This window comes from Protopterus annectens, chromosome 5.part0, assembly GCF_019279795.1.
Source record: "Protopterus annectens isolate FY-2018-M chromosome 5.part0, PAN1.0, whole genome shotgun sequence".
In the NCBI taxonomy this organism is placed as follows: domain Eukaryota; kingdom Metazoa; phylum Chordata; order Ceratodontiformes; family Protopteridae; genus Protopterus; species Protopterus annectens.
This window is the reverse complement of record NC_056735.1, coordinates 333,401,770-333,416,690: the sequence shown is the minus strand read 5'-3', so window position 1 is coordinate 333,416,690 and position 14,921 is coordinate 333,401,770.

The window sequence follows — 14,921 nt, the reverse complement described above, 5'->3', positions numbered from 1 at the left end:
AATAGCAAAAAAGAGTAACCGTGTATGGCTTTTCACTTTATTTAGACACTTCCACAGTATTTGTGTTGAAGCCATGGCAACAGTGAATGCTGGCATTGAAGGAGTGTGTCAGGTTACACTTATAGAGGTGAGCATGTACAACTGTGAAGGGTGAAAGTGCATGTAAGCAGTGCACAATTCCTAAGTTCTATGTTATCCTCTTTATTGCTTTATAAAATGCATTGGATCTGTCTGCATTCATTTAGAATGTATTTTTTAATTTGCTTCCTTGTTTGTGTGATGTGGTGCTAAGTGCAACCACGAGAAACAGTGGAATGAACGGCAGGTTTCACTATGTTGTTATGTAAGTATTTCTGTGGCAGCACATGTATGTGCCATGGTGGGAATATGGATTGCCTTGGTTCAACTCTTGTGTGTGCAACCTTTCCTTCACTTTTTATTGTCCATGTTTGAGTGATATCCTGATAAAGGAGGAAATATCATTTTTGCCTATGCTTACCTTATTTATACAATTGTGTGCAGAAATGTGTATTACTGTGCACTAATGAGCAAGTGACAGATGTGTTTAATAGATGCAGGTAATAGCATAAACAGGTGAATTACATAGTAATCAACCAATCCAACATAGTGGACCTATTCAACAATGTATAAATTATATATGTAGCCGGCATCCTGGTTTTTCCTTTATCCTTCAATACCACTGGAGTAGAGACATGGAAATTCTAACTTACACAATGTTAGGGGCTGCTGTAGCTATTCTACATTTGCATGTGCTGAAGCCACTGCTGCTGGTGCTGCTGAGAATAGGCCTAGGCCAAGAAGGAGAAGAGTGTTCAAGCCCAGGCTAACTTTCCAGGTGATACATGAGCTGGAGATTATAGAGCTCTACAGGGTGGACAGGGACACACTATAAGAACTTTGTGAGTTCTGCCACCCTTAACTCAGATCCAGCCAACTGAAGGGAGCCCATCCCAGTAGAAACTAAGGTATGTGTAGCCCTTAGAATATTAGCTACTGGTACCTTTTAATGACTAACTGGGGACATGACGGGTGTGTAATAGGCATCAGCCTCCAGGATCCTCCACCAGTTTCTGGATGCTATGCTCATACATGCCAGAGAGCACATATTTTCCTCCCATACTCCTGAGGAGATGGCCAGCAATATGGAACTGTTTTATCATGTAGCGCACTACCCTGAAGTACCGGGTGCCATAGATTGCACTCATTTACACATTAAGGCACCATCTGTTGAGCAGGGTAAAATCTACATTAAGCACAAGGGATACCACTCCATCAACTGCCAAGTTATGTGATGCCCAGGGATTTATATTGAATGTGTGTGCTGGCAACCCTGACAGTTATCATGACTCCCATATCTGGCAAACATCACATCTGTACCAGATATCTGCTAGGGTGGACATCCCACAGGGCCATTTACTGGGGAATGCTGGCTATGCCTTGGAACCATGGCTGATGACGCCCATCAAAAGTGCACACACATGCAAGAAAGAACACCATAATGAGGCACACACTCAAACTGGAAACATCATAGAGCATGTGTTTGGGCTTCTAAAGTCACGGTTCTGGTGCCTAGACATATCCAGAGGAACCCTGCAGTATAATCCATGCACATGTACACAAATATTCACAGTATGTGCTCCACAATCTGGTCCTGCGAAAACAGCTGCAGCAGGATCAGCAAGGGGAAGGGACACATATTCCCAAACCAATACCTAGGTCACCATAGCCACAGTCAGAGGAGGACTCGGAGGAGGAACCCCCAGCTGCTGTCCCTGTAGGCAGATGTAGACATGCTCAGTATGCCTTATGCTTTAGCTAAGAGACAAAGCATAGTACATTTACTAACCATCTAGGGACCTAATACCTTTCTCCTACTTAGATACATTATACAGTTGATGCCAGGCAACTCACACAACTTTTACCTCCCCATGTATTTGTTGTGTACTGCTTGCATCAGACAGAGTCAGCCCTGAATTAAAGGTGTGTCAACTGTTGCATTTGCAAAGTAAGTCCTGAGCCCAGAGTGTATTCTTTAATAATATTATGGCATATCCTTGTATTTTCTAACTTAGTACACTAAGCAAGTAAATAGTGGTGGATTTGTACAGAAAGTACCTTAACATGTGACACCAAACACTTATATCACTTATATTTGTCCATTAGTAATTAGTAATCCTCAGGAATGAAAGATTCACAAAATCATATCTCTGAAGAATTCTGATGTTCCTTGCATGGCCTCAGTTTAGCACCAGACCTTTGTACTGGTAAAGCATTGAAGACAGAAGTTAGAAAGTGATGATAGACATTGCAGTTTCAAACTTCAAACTTGTTTGTGTCATAAAAGGCTTTGTTCCCAACCCCCCAAAAAGAGGAGTGTACCCTTGTTCCTGCAATACCAGTAACTCAGCTATGCTACCCAAAAAAGAGCAGTATATGTGTGTTTGTGTCATCTGACTTGGATTTCATTTTTTGGCATCTGCATATCATATTATTCCCAGGTAATATCCTCTCACATGTTAAGGCCAATGACATAGAATAGTTTACACACTGCATGTGTTAAATAACTTACGAATGATTATGAAACACATAAAGCATAATTATAACAGGTTGTATCCAAATATAGTCAAGAGAATTAAATGTACAAATCACAGCTGATGGTTTGATAGCAGTGTACATTCTGATGCAGTTGGTTGTGTGAAGAATGAATTTCTATTTTGCTGATGCAAAGCTGTTTGTGTGGCCAAGAGGACTAAGGCATCCCTCTTGCTTTCTGAAGCCTTAAGGGTGCAAATCTTGACATATGTAGAAATTTGAGATGTGTACTATCAAGTTTTACTGTGATTGTACAGATTTTGCATATGTGTTCCTTAGTTTTAGTATCCTTTCCTATTTGTCTTCTTTTCATTCCAGTTTTGCAAGATGTGCCACGTAACAAAAAAAGTTTGGCTAAGCATATCTTGTCTGCGTGATACGCAACATTGAGGAAACAGGAGGAAAAACAGATTTCCTAGAAAACAGACATCCAAAAATAGAAAATTAATGCATTCAATTAATGCTCTTAGCCATCACAAAAAGCCATCCTGGTGGACAGATGGGACTGGGGTATAGTGGCAAGCATTAGCAATGTGTCTCGCACTGCTTCCCTGTGTGCAAACAGGCCTAGCTCACATGCATACACTTTGCTAACAATCACGCAAATCCAATGCTCATTGCACTATGGAATTGTATATATGATATTTTATTATTGCTGTTTATTGCCCAGTTCCTTTGTATCACATAAAACTACCTGTGGAAACATTGCAAACTAAGGGTAGAATATAATATAATATAATATAATATAATATAATATAATATAATATAATATAATATAATATAATATAATATAATATATTATGTATAATATAATAATATATTTTATGATAATAATAATTATTTACAATACATCCATTTGTACCCCCCAAACAAAACAAAAAAAGCACTACAACTCTGGGGTCTCATTACTTTTTCCACACACATATCAACCACAATGCAGTGTTATACCTAATGTGTGCTCACTCAAGGACAGAGCCACTTTGTGGTGGGCACAGCATTGCTCTGCAAAACTCAAACAGCCAAGTATGCTTAATAAGTGCACTTGTGTTGTTACACATCTAGGGTTCCAAACAGCCTACTGCTATTAGGCTAATAGCCTCAGATGACACTATGAAGCAATCTACCTATGCAGGTCTTCAAACCTCTTGTCTCTCACATGGCCTATCAATGTCATCTACTACAAGATCACCTCCAGTCCTGACAAAATTAGACTTGTGCCATGGTGCATGCAATAAGTACTGTGTTCTGTAGCCTGTGTCCTTAAGTAGGGGTTCTAGCCTCACTGCAGTCAAGTGCATGTGTGTGTGTGTGTGTGTGTGTGTGTGTGTGTGTGTGTGTGTGTGTGTGTGTGTGTGTGTGTGTGTATGTGTGTGTGTGTGCGTGTGTTTGTGTGTCTCTACACAGAAGAGCAGAAGTTAACTCTCTAATGGCATGGCTTGCCATTTTTTGAGACTCACACAGCCCTACACATCCATTTCATACAGGCCTCCCAACCTTTTCTCTCCCACATGGCTTGTCGATGTCATCTGCTATAAGTTCACCTGTAGTTGTGACACAATCAGACTTGTGCCATAGTGTGTGGGATAAGTACTGTGTTCTGCAGTCGGTGTCCTTAGGTAGGGGTTCTATTCTTACTGCAGTCAACTGTGTGTATGTGTGTGTCTACACAGAAAAGCAGAAGTGTGTATCCCACAGTTACCTCTCCAATTGCTTGGGTTGCCAGTTTTTTGAGACTTGCAGAAGCCTACATATTCATTTCATGCAGACCCCCCAACCTCTTGTCTCCCACATGATCTGTCAATGTCATGTACTACACGTTCACCTGCAATCCTGACATTTATTTATTTATTTATTTGCCATTTGTTAATTGGGTTAGTCTGACTGGACAGATGCCCTTTTTTAGCAGAGACCCAAGTAGAAAAGCCCCAGATACAAGAATTACAATTAGTTACAAAAGAGCAATACAGATAAAACAACACAAAATGAGAATCTTATTTGTTTTTAACATTCATTACAAAGGTGCATTTAGTAATCTTAAAATAACATGTAAATGATGTAGTTGCATGCTAAGAAATAGGAGGAAAGTAAAAGGAAGGACTAGTAGGTAGGGAGTGCTTACTTATAGTGTGGAGTCAAGTAATGGAGAATAGTGGGGAAGGGGCAAGGTAGAAGGATGAAAGACATAGTTGAGAATTATCTGATACAATGAACAGTGATTAAGAAGGATGTAAATTGTTACTGATATGAAATTAGAAACATACAACCAGGAGAGACTAAGGTGCAGGAAATGGAGACATAGGCTTGGTGGGAGAAGAATGGCTGGGGAGGAATTGACTCAAGTAGGGTCTTGACAGGTGCAGGTCCAAGATTTGAGTAGGTAGTCCTTTAGGGCTAGTTTGAAATTGGATGGTTTGGGTGAGTTTTGATATAGAGAGGGAGCTTGTTCCAAGACGTGAAGTCTGCATGACTGTAAAGGCTACTTTAGATGTGTACCATGGTGCATGCAATAAGTACTGTGATCTAAAGTCTGTCCCCTTAGGTAGGAGTTCTATTCTCTCTGCACTCAATTGTGTGTGTGTCTCTACACAGAAGAGTGGAAGTGTGTATCTCACAGTTGCCTCTCTAATTTTCATGCACATCTTCCAAACTCTTGTCTCCGACATAACCTTTTGGTATAATCTACTATAAGTTCACTTCACCTGCAATCCTGACAAAATCAAACTTGTTGATAAGTACTGTGTTCTGTAGTCTATGTACTTAGATAGGTAGGAGTTCTTTTCTCACTGCAGTCAAATCGGGAGGTGTGTGTGTGTGTGTGTGTGTGTGTGTGTGTGTGTGTGTGTGTGTGTGTGTGTGTGTGTGTGAGCTGTTGCTGGACTTTACAGTGAGCTTTTTACAGCAACATGTGGAACACTGTTATCTTATACTCAACAGACACTGCTGATGTCATCATGTATAAAGTGTTGTCTGACACACTCCAAGTCAGCTTGCATTGAGTACTATAGTCTGTAGTGTGTGTACTTAAAAGTTAGGCATTCTATTCTCACTGCAGTCAAATGGAGTTGAGGGTTGGTTTGTGTATGTGTGAGCCGTTGCTGGACTTTACAGTGAGTCTTTTATAGCAGCTTGTGGGACACTGTTATCTTGTCCTGGATAGACATACATCTGTCATTACTAGGTTATACAGCAAGCAAAATATGCTGCTGTCTACAAATACAAAGTGAGTACCTAGAACTGGTAGACCGCCCTCCTCATCCTAAACAAGCAAATAAGACAATGTATGCAGTCTCTAACCCCAACCATTATTTTCTCTTTTTTTATTTCCCTCACAGCACAGCACAGCAGGTCAGGCCCATAGGATCCACCTGCCCTCACTCCACTGGCTATGGTACCAAGGCCCAGCACATCTGAGCCGCAAACTGCTAGGAACCCTTGTGCTGCCCCTGCACTACCTGGCCCCTCAGGTACTTCTGCCCTGATGGACAGGCCCATAGTTCCCTCCAGGAGCTGTGGCAGAGGGGGTGATTTTATCACCTGAGAAGAACTGCAGGGGATAGTGTGTAGGAGTGTGTGCTGCACTGTGGTCGCACACCTACACCAGCAGGACACATTGCTCTCTATCACTGTATTGAATAACACAAGGAGATGCAGATGTCAGACACTCCAGCCATTGGTGCAGTAAGGTGACAGTGATGACAGTCCAGTGGGTGAGGACTCAATTCTCACTGTCATACAGCTTGACATCCATGGGTTTGCAAGGTCATACCCTTACCCCAACCATGTTGTTTACCCACCTCATGTTCTTTATCATCCCTGTCTCTTGTCTTGTACATCCTATCTGTCAGCAATTGCTCCCTCACCTTACCAAATTATCTGGCTCAAACATACTGTGTCCCTTCCCCAACATTCCTCTCTTTCTCTTTAAAGAAAATGTATTGCTCTGCATGTCACACACATGTCTACTTGACACACTTAAGTCAGCCCAGTTGGCTATACAACATGATTACATTGTTGTTACATCTCTCTCTTTTTGGAGGTGACATCTCAAGTCAGCTAATCTTCTGTACATATAATCAGTTTTTCATGGTACATTTTCAGCATGCATCATATATTCACAATACATACATGTGTTGTCCACCCCCAAGCAATAAAACCCTGAGGGATCAGTATTTTTACACACATATGTCAGCCACACTTCAAAATATAATATATAATGTGTACTCTCTCATGGAAAGGGCCATTCAGTGGTGCTGACAACCTTGCCCTGCTAAACTTAAACATCCGACTACGCTCAATAAAGATACTTGTGTTTTTACACAGCTAGGCTTCTACACACCTAGGACACACTGTACAGTTAGGCTATCGGCCTCATATGAACTTATGAATCCATGTGACTGTGCAGGCCTTACAACCTGTTGTCCCCCACATAGCCTGCTAATGTCATCTACCATACATTCACCTGCAGCCATACAAAAGTCAGACTTGTGCCATGGTGCTTGCATAATGTACTGAGCAATATAGTTTGAATAACTTAGGTGGGTAGGGGTTCTGTTCTTACTGCATTCAACTGTGTGTGTGTGTGTGTGTGTGTGTGTGTGTGTGTGTGTGTGTGTGTGTGTGTGTGTGTGCGCACGCGCGCGTGTGTGTATATCACAGTAGATGTGCTATCCTACAGTTACTTACATGACATGCTAGTCTTTTCATACTTGCAGAAGCCTGCACATGCATTTCATGCAGCCTTCCCAACCTCTTGTCTCCCACATGGCCTGCTGATGCATTACACTATAAGTTGAATTGCAGACATCTAAATGTCAGACATGTACTGTGGTGCTTGTGTATAATACTGTGTTCTGTAGTCTGTGTGCTTAGATTGGTAGGGGTCTGTTCTCACTACAGTCAACTGTGTGTGTATCACAGCTGTTACTTGACATTAAATAGATCCTTTTACACCAGTATGCAGGACAGTGTTATCACCGTGTGCTCAAGAGACAATGCTAATGTAATTAGCTATATCAGATTATTGCATATACAACCATCCCAGCAGGCCAGGATCAGACACTGGCCTGGATCCCAGGCAGATGTCACCTTAGGTTTATAGGAAGTTACTAGGTACAGGACTGGTGACAAGTATGCTTTGGTGTATGTCAGGGAGTGGTATCATCCAATACTAGTTGTTCACAAAGCTGGGCCTTCACTTTTACATGCCTAACTTAGCTAAAGAATGCCTCCTGATTATCTTTAGCTAGGGATGCTACTTTAGGTTTGCAAGTGGCTTCAGAGGCCTTTTCAAGATAGCTAATTTCCTTGTTCAAGCTGTGGAGGGTGTACTTCCTCTGCTGAGAAAGTTCCCTCTTGTTCTTCGACATTACTTTCTTCCACTTGTATAGCCTAATTATGCTTGATGCCCACTAGGGTGTCTTGTTTTCTCTAAGGAACATGTTTTGATCAGCTGACTGTATACATTTGTATAGCAGTTTATACATGGCATTTGGGAACATGGCTATATAGCAATTATTGTTGACTGTGGTAACATGGGGTTTGCAACTTTTTATGGCATTGGTTAGGAAAGTGAAAAATCAAGGCCAGCGCTAAAAAGTAGTTAATATAACTTCTTTTAATGATGCATAAATGATGAAAAGGGTAGGGAAAAACCCTATAAGCCCCAAAACAAATTCAACCAGACAAGTTTCGGCTGAAATAGCCTTCCTCAGTGTTAAACACGGCCATGTCACATCCACATGTTTATACAATTCAGTTAATTAAACAGAGTTGGTTATTGGTTCATTATAAATGGTCATTTAATCCAGGCTGAAAGAGCCCACCTAATTTAAAAATCCACTTCCTTTCCTTAGCATTAAGGATAGTATGCCACCCAGATTTACTCATCTTGTCACTAAATATTTTATCATTGACAGTAAATGTGCAATAAGTATTTCCATGTTTAAGTGTATGTTTAAATAGTGCATTTGATTGTCTCTTATTCCTAATATCACTCAGGTGTTCCCCAATCTGTAAACATAGGGGTCTGGATGTTTGGCTAATATAAAAAGCAGAGCATGTACACATGGCCAGATATGTAACCTATTCCAACCCAAAATTGGCCAAAAACTTCATGTCATAGACCAGTGCAGTGTTTTGTCTGCTAAACTGTTTGGTTTTGTTTACTCTAATAGAGTGTGTGCAATGCCCACAGGGTATACAACCACACAATATATCACCTGTAATTGTATGTTGTTGTCATGTTATAGAACCCCCCTGATGGTGCTTATAATGACTAAAATTGGAACCCAGTATTTTCCCACTCCAAAAGGAAAAGAGGCATCTCTTACCTAAGATCTCTGATAATCTATGATCTGATAACAGAATATTCCAATGCCTGTTGATAATATCCAAAAAAGCCCCTGTATTTCATCCATATATAGTAATCAACCTCAAATCCAATGTTTTGTCCATGGAATGTTCCTTATATATTAGTAGATCCTTCTATCCTGACTAGAAGCCCATTTGCTGGCAGTAATAATGTTACCATATTTATAGCCTGGATTTTGAAATCTGTGTATCAGATCATCCCTGTATTGTTCATATTTCTCCAAACTGGAGCAGACACGTTAGACCCAAAGGAACTGAGATTTGGGGATATTCCTGATGACATATTGTGGATGAAAGCTGGATGCATGAGGTAGGGAATTATATTGTGGGTATTTTCGAAAAATTTCACTAGCAAGAGTATTATACTCATTCATTTTAAGCAGAACATTCAAAAAAGTAATCTGGTTTAAATGATAGTGAACAGTGAAATGGATTCCCCATTTATTCCCATTCAGATATTCAGTGAATTTGTGGAGATAGCTACTATCAGCCCTTCACACTAGCCAACAGTCATCCAAATAGTGCCTCCAAATGTCAATTTTCAATACAAATTGTGCCCTGGGTCATAAATAAGATGATCTTCTGCATAAGACATAAACAGGTCAGCATAAATGGGGGCAAAAGATGTCTCCATTGCTGTACCTTGTATTTGCCAATAACACTGGTCTTGAAAATAAAGGACATTTTTTGTGAAAACATGTTCTGCTAAGCAAATCAAAAATGTGTTAAATCCAGGCTGATAGAGTTCACTTTTCTCTAACCAGTATTGTAGTGCACAACGGCCAGCCCAATGTGGGATGTTAGTATAAAGAGCCGCAAAATCAAGTGTACATAAGAGCCAACCTGGTTCTAATTGCATATCGGAAATAATGCCCAAAAAATTGGGTTGTATCCTGTATACATGCTCTAACGAGTTTCAATAATGGCTCTAAATACTTGGTAAGGAACTGTGAAAGGGGTTCATGAGGGACCCACTGCTTGATACAATGGGTCTTCCTGTTGGATCATATAAATCCTTATGTATTTTTGGCAGAAGATATAAATACTGAAATTTGGGATCCTGTACCATTAGGTGGTATAGATCTGAATCTGTAATAATACCCTCATCCCTTGCCTGCTTAAGAAATGTGTCTATTTCTTTCTTGAATCTGAAGGTTGGATCTAGGGGCATAGGCATATAATGCCAGCCATCCCTAAGTTGTCTCTGGGCTTCATCACAATACTTCTCCTAATCCATAACCACAACAGCTCCTCCCTTATCTGCAGGTAATATAACTAGATTCTTATTATTTTGTAAATTTACAGTACCTGTAGTTTGATCTTTGAGAGATTGTGAGGTGATAAGCGATGTTCATGAGTATTAAAATGTAAATGTTTGAGAACACTGAACTGGAAGGAGGCAACCTGTTGGTGCATAGGTGGAGTAAAGGTACATCTGTGAAATGTAAATTAATTAGCATTAGTGCCAGAAGTTTCATCATCAAAAAACATTCTTAAATTGAGTAAATGACAAAAGGCTACTCCATCTTGTGCAAAAGAATCTTCTGTCACAACAAATTCAAGTACAAAATTTAGACCTTTATTTAAAATAAGAAGTTATGTACTCACCATAATGTTCCATCTGAGTAGGTAAACTTAATTTGTCAGCAACCTATGGGTATCGAATCCATATTGGATCCAAGCCGGCAGCTTCAAACAGCTAAGATCTAAGCTCCAAGCTCCTCCCCTTTACCCATAACCCCCTCCTATCCCTTCCTGACCTCAGATCGAGTTTGCTTATCAGCATAAAAATATAGAACACCAAAGAACCACCTCCAAACTCTAACCTAAAGACAATCCGCAATGGCAATCAGGATTCCTTTGAGTATCCATATGGATTAGGGGGATGGAGGGGGGGGTCGGTTGCTGACAAATGAAGTTTACCTACTCAGATGGAACGTTATGGTGAGTACATAACTTCTTAATCTGAAGTAGTAAACTTCATTTGTGCATCAACCTATGAGAGAGTCCCCAGCTACCTAATTCTTGGGAGGTCCTCATGGAAGGATATTCCGGAGCACTGCAGAGCCGAAGGATGCTCTCCCTCTATTGACAGTATCCAATTTGTAATGGTTTATGAATGTACGAGGTGAAGCCCAAGTGGCTGCTGAACAGATGTCATCCAACAACACCCTAGATCGAAAAGCAGCTGAGGTATAGATCAAGTAGAATGGGCATGGACATCTTGAGGTGCAGACTGGCCAGAACCCCCATAAGCCAAAAGGATACATTGTAAGATCCATCTGGACAAAGTGACTTTTGATACAGGTTTTCCCAAAGTGGGTTTAGCAAAGGATACAAAAAGCTGGCCTGATTTCCTGTGATCAGCTGCCCTGTGCAAATAAAACCTCAGTTGCCTATGTACATCTAGAGAGTGTAGCTTGTATTCACCTTTATTCTGGTAATTTGGAAAGAAGACTGGTAAATTAATAGATTGGTTGATATTAGACTCTGAAGCAATTTTGGGCAGAAAGGAGGGAATGGTCCTGAGTGAAACTCTATCTTTGTGAAATATTAAATATGGTGGCTTGGCACAAAGGGCTTGAAGTTCTGGAACCCTTCTGGCTGAAGTGATGGCAACAAGAAAAACTGTCTTCCAAGATAAGTATTTCAGATCCACTGAAGTTGCAGGCTCAAAGGGAGGAGCTGTCAGAGACTGAAGAACAAGGGTTAAGTCCCAAGGAGGGACTGCATGCTTAACCGGAGGCCTTACAAGGAAGGTGCCTTTTAGGAAGGTCTTACATAATTTAGATGAAGTCAAAGGGCCGCGATCACTCCCGACATGATAGAGAGAGATTGCAGCCAGCTGGACTTTGACCGTAGAATAGCTAACACCTTGGTCGAATAAGCCTGATAGAAAATCTAACACTGTTGGCAGCGGAGCTGTAAAGGGATCTAAGTTTTAATGCTCCGCCCAAATAGAAAAATGCTTCCATTTGTTATTATAAATCCTTCTCATAGACGGCTTTTGAGCAGCTACTAGTATAGCCTTGACAGGGGGTGAGATACCGGGAGTCCTAGCTATCAGTGGAACTGGATCAATCAAGCTGTCAGCTTGAGGTTGTCCAGGTTCGGAATTGACAGGCCTGTTGGGTGAGAGATCAGATCTGGGATGGGATCTAGAATCCATGGGGGATTCATTAGCTGAGACCAAAGATATGGGAACCAAGGTTGACGAGGCCAGAATGGGGCAATGAGGATTATTCTGCTCCCCAACTGTCGGGCTTTCTGTAAGAACTTTAGCATCAAGGGAAGAGGAGGGTAAGCATAAAGTAGACTGGGTGGCCAAACATGCACCAGAGTGTCTCTGGGGGATTCCCCAGATGGGGGAATTAGAGCGAAGTAGTAGCTGCACTTTGCGTTCAAAGGCGAGGCGAAAAGATCGCAACGAGGTTGACCCCACTTGGAGAAAATTAACTTCACTACTCTGGGGTTCAGAGACCACTCGTACGGTGAGAGAATGGTTCGACTCAACCTGTCTGCCAAGATGTTGGACTGGCCCGGAATGTGCATCGCTATGAGAAAGCAGTTGTTGGATATCACCCATTCCCACACTCTCATGGCCTCCCGACAAAGTGGATAGGACCTGGTTCCCCCTTGTTTGTTGATATACGAGACAACTGACATATTGTCTGTCTGAATCGCAATTGTCCCCAAGGGAAGAAGGCTGTGAAGTGCTTGCAAAGCCAAAAGCACCGCTCTCATCTCTAGGACATTGATATGCAAAAAGGTCTCCGAATGGGTCCACGTGCCTTGGACAGTCCTGCCCATGCAGTGCCCCCCCCCCACACAAGGCGAGAAGCATCTGTGGTCACCATGGCTAGAGGAGGGGACATAGAGAAGGGGCGCCCTATCTGGAGGTCCGGGGACTGGAGCCACCATAAGAGGGCTTTCCTGCAGACCCTGCTGAGGTGAACGGGGAAGCTCAGGGGATGTCGCAGGAGGGACCACTGGACTTGCAAGGTCCATTGAAGAACTCTCATATTCAAGCGCGGCAAGGGGAGAAGGTTGATAGTTGCTGCCATAGAGCCTAATGCCCATAGGACCAATTCTGCAGAGGGAGCTAGGGATTGAAGAAGGGTCAATATGTGGAGTTTTAGTGTTCGAAGCCGGTCCGGAGTCAAGAAGGCTAGAAGCTGGTTTGTGTTCAATCTGGCTCCAATGAAATCTAGGATTTTGGTTGGAAGAAGGGAAGATTTTTTGATATTGATCGTGATCCCCAGCCAGGGAGCTAGATGGAGAAAGTAGTCTCTGGCTGCGCATAGTAGATGCCTGGTGGGGGCGGTCAGGAGCCAGTCGTCCAGGTACGGAAAGACCTGAATTCCCTGGAGTCTCAGGTGGGCCGTTACAACTGTCAAGACCTTGACGAACACCCTGGGGGCTGTGGTGAGACCAACGGGAAGGACCCTGAACTGGTAAGGGCTGGCTCCCAGCCAGAAGTGGAGAAACCTCCTGGATCATTTGTCCATCAAAATGTGGTAGTACGCATCCTTGAGGTCTATGGAGCACATCCAGTTGTTCTCCTGCAGAAGTGGGAGAATGGATTGGAGAGGGACCATCCAGAACTTTTCTTTGGCTACTGACAGGTTTAGGAAGGACAGGTCAAGGATTGGTCTTAAGTCCCCCATCTTTTTTGGCACCAAGAAGAACCTGGAGTAAAAGCCTGATCCACACTGCTCTGGGGGGATGTGCTGGATTGCTCTTTTTTCTAGCAGCTGAAGGATTTCCTCAGCTGCCGCCTCCCTTTAATTGGGTGGGACATCGGGGAGGCTCTGGGGAGTGGGACGGGGATTGAGAAAAGGGATCTTGTAGCCTCTGGATATGATCTGAAGCACCCAGCGATCTGTTGTAATGGACTCCCAAGCTGCTAGGTGCCTCAAGAAAGGCCCCCCAACTGCCTCCAGAGTGGAGCAGTCGGGTAACCCTTCAGGGTTGCTGCATGGGCCGATCAGAGAAAGGTTCTTTGGACCCGAAGTTCTTCGGACCCCTCTCTGCATCTAGGGCGGCGCCCACTCTGTCCTCCTCTGCCTCTGAAGGGCGAGCGGTCCGGAGCAAAACGGAATTGTTGAGACTTCCGGAACCACAGCTTCTTCTGTCGCTTTTGGTTCCTCGAGAAGGACCTCTGGGGAGCAGAGAAGCGGACTCCAATGGCAGACGTCTTCCTGTCTTTCTCACTCTGGACCAATGTGTCGCGTACGGTCTTGCCAAAAAGGGCAGAACCATCAAACGGGGCATTTGCGAATGATGCCTTGAAAGTTTCCGTGAAATCACAGTGACAGAGCCACGCCTATCGCTGTAGGACGACGCCCGCTCCGTTGGCTCTAGCGGCTCCTTCTGTGGCATGGGATAGTAACCGCATAGAGGTATTAGAGATAGATTTGAGAGTGGCCATTCGGGTTGAGAACACTTTCTTATCCTCCGCTGACATGGACTCTGGGGGCGACCCAGCGTATTCTTTAATGAGATCCCGCTGGAGTCATATCACGTGTGCCATATAATTCAGCGACCTCACAGAGAAAGTGGCTGAGCGAACACCCGCTTCCCCAGACGGTCCATCATCCGAGACTCCTTGTCTGGAGGATGGACCGAGGAACTCTCCTGGGCCAGTTCCCTTTTGGTGGCAGCCGCCAACAACATGGCATCTACCGGGGCTCCCTTGCTCCAGCATGACTTATCCGAAGGGGGGCTGAGGATTTTATCAGGCCACTTTGGAATGGGCTCCACAGTGTCCGGTTCCTTCCATGCCCTGGTAGTAATCAGGTCTACCAGGGGGTCGGCGGGAGGAGATACCCAAGAAGTAGATGGGCCTGTGTCAAACACCTCCAGAAACACATTCTCATCAGAGGAAGGTTTTGGGGCTGACCACCCCCCTCTGATCCGAAGCATCTACATGATGTCTC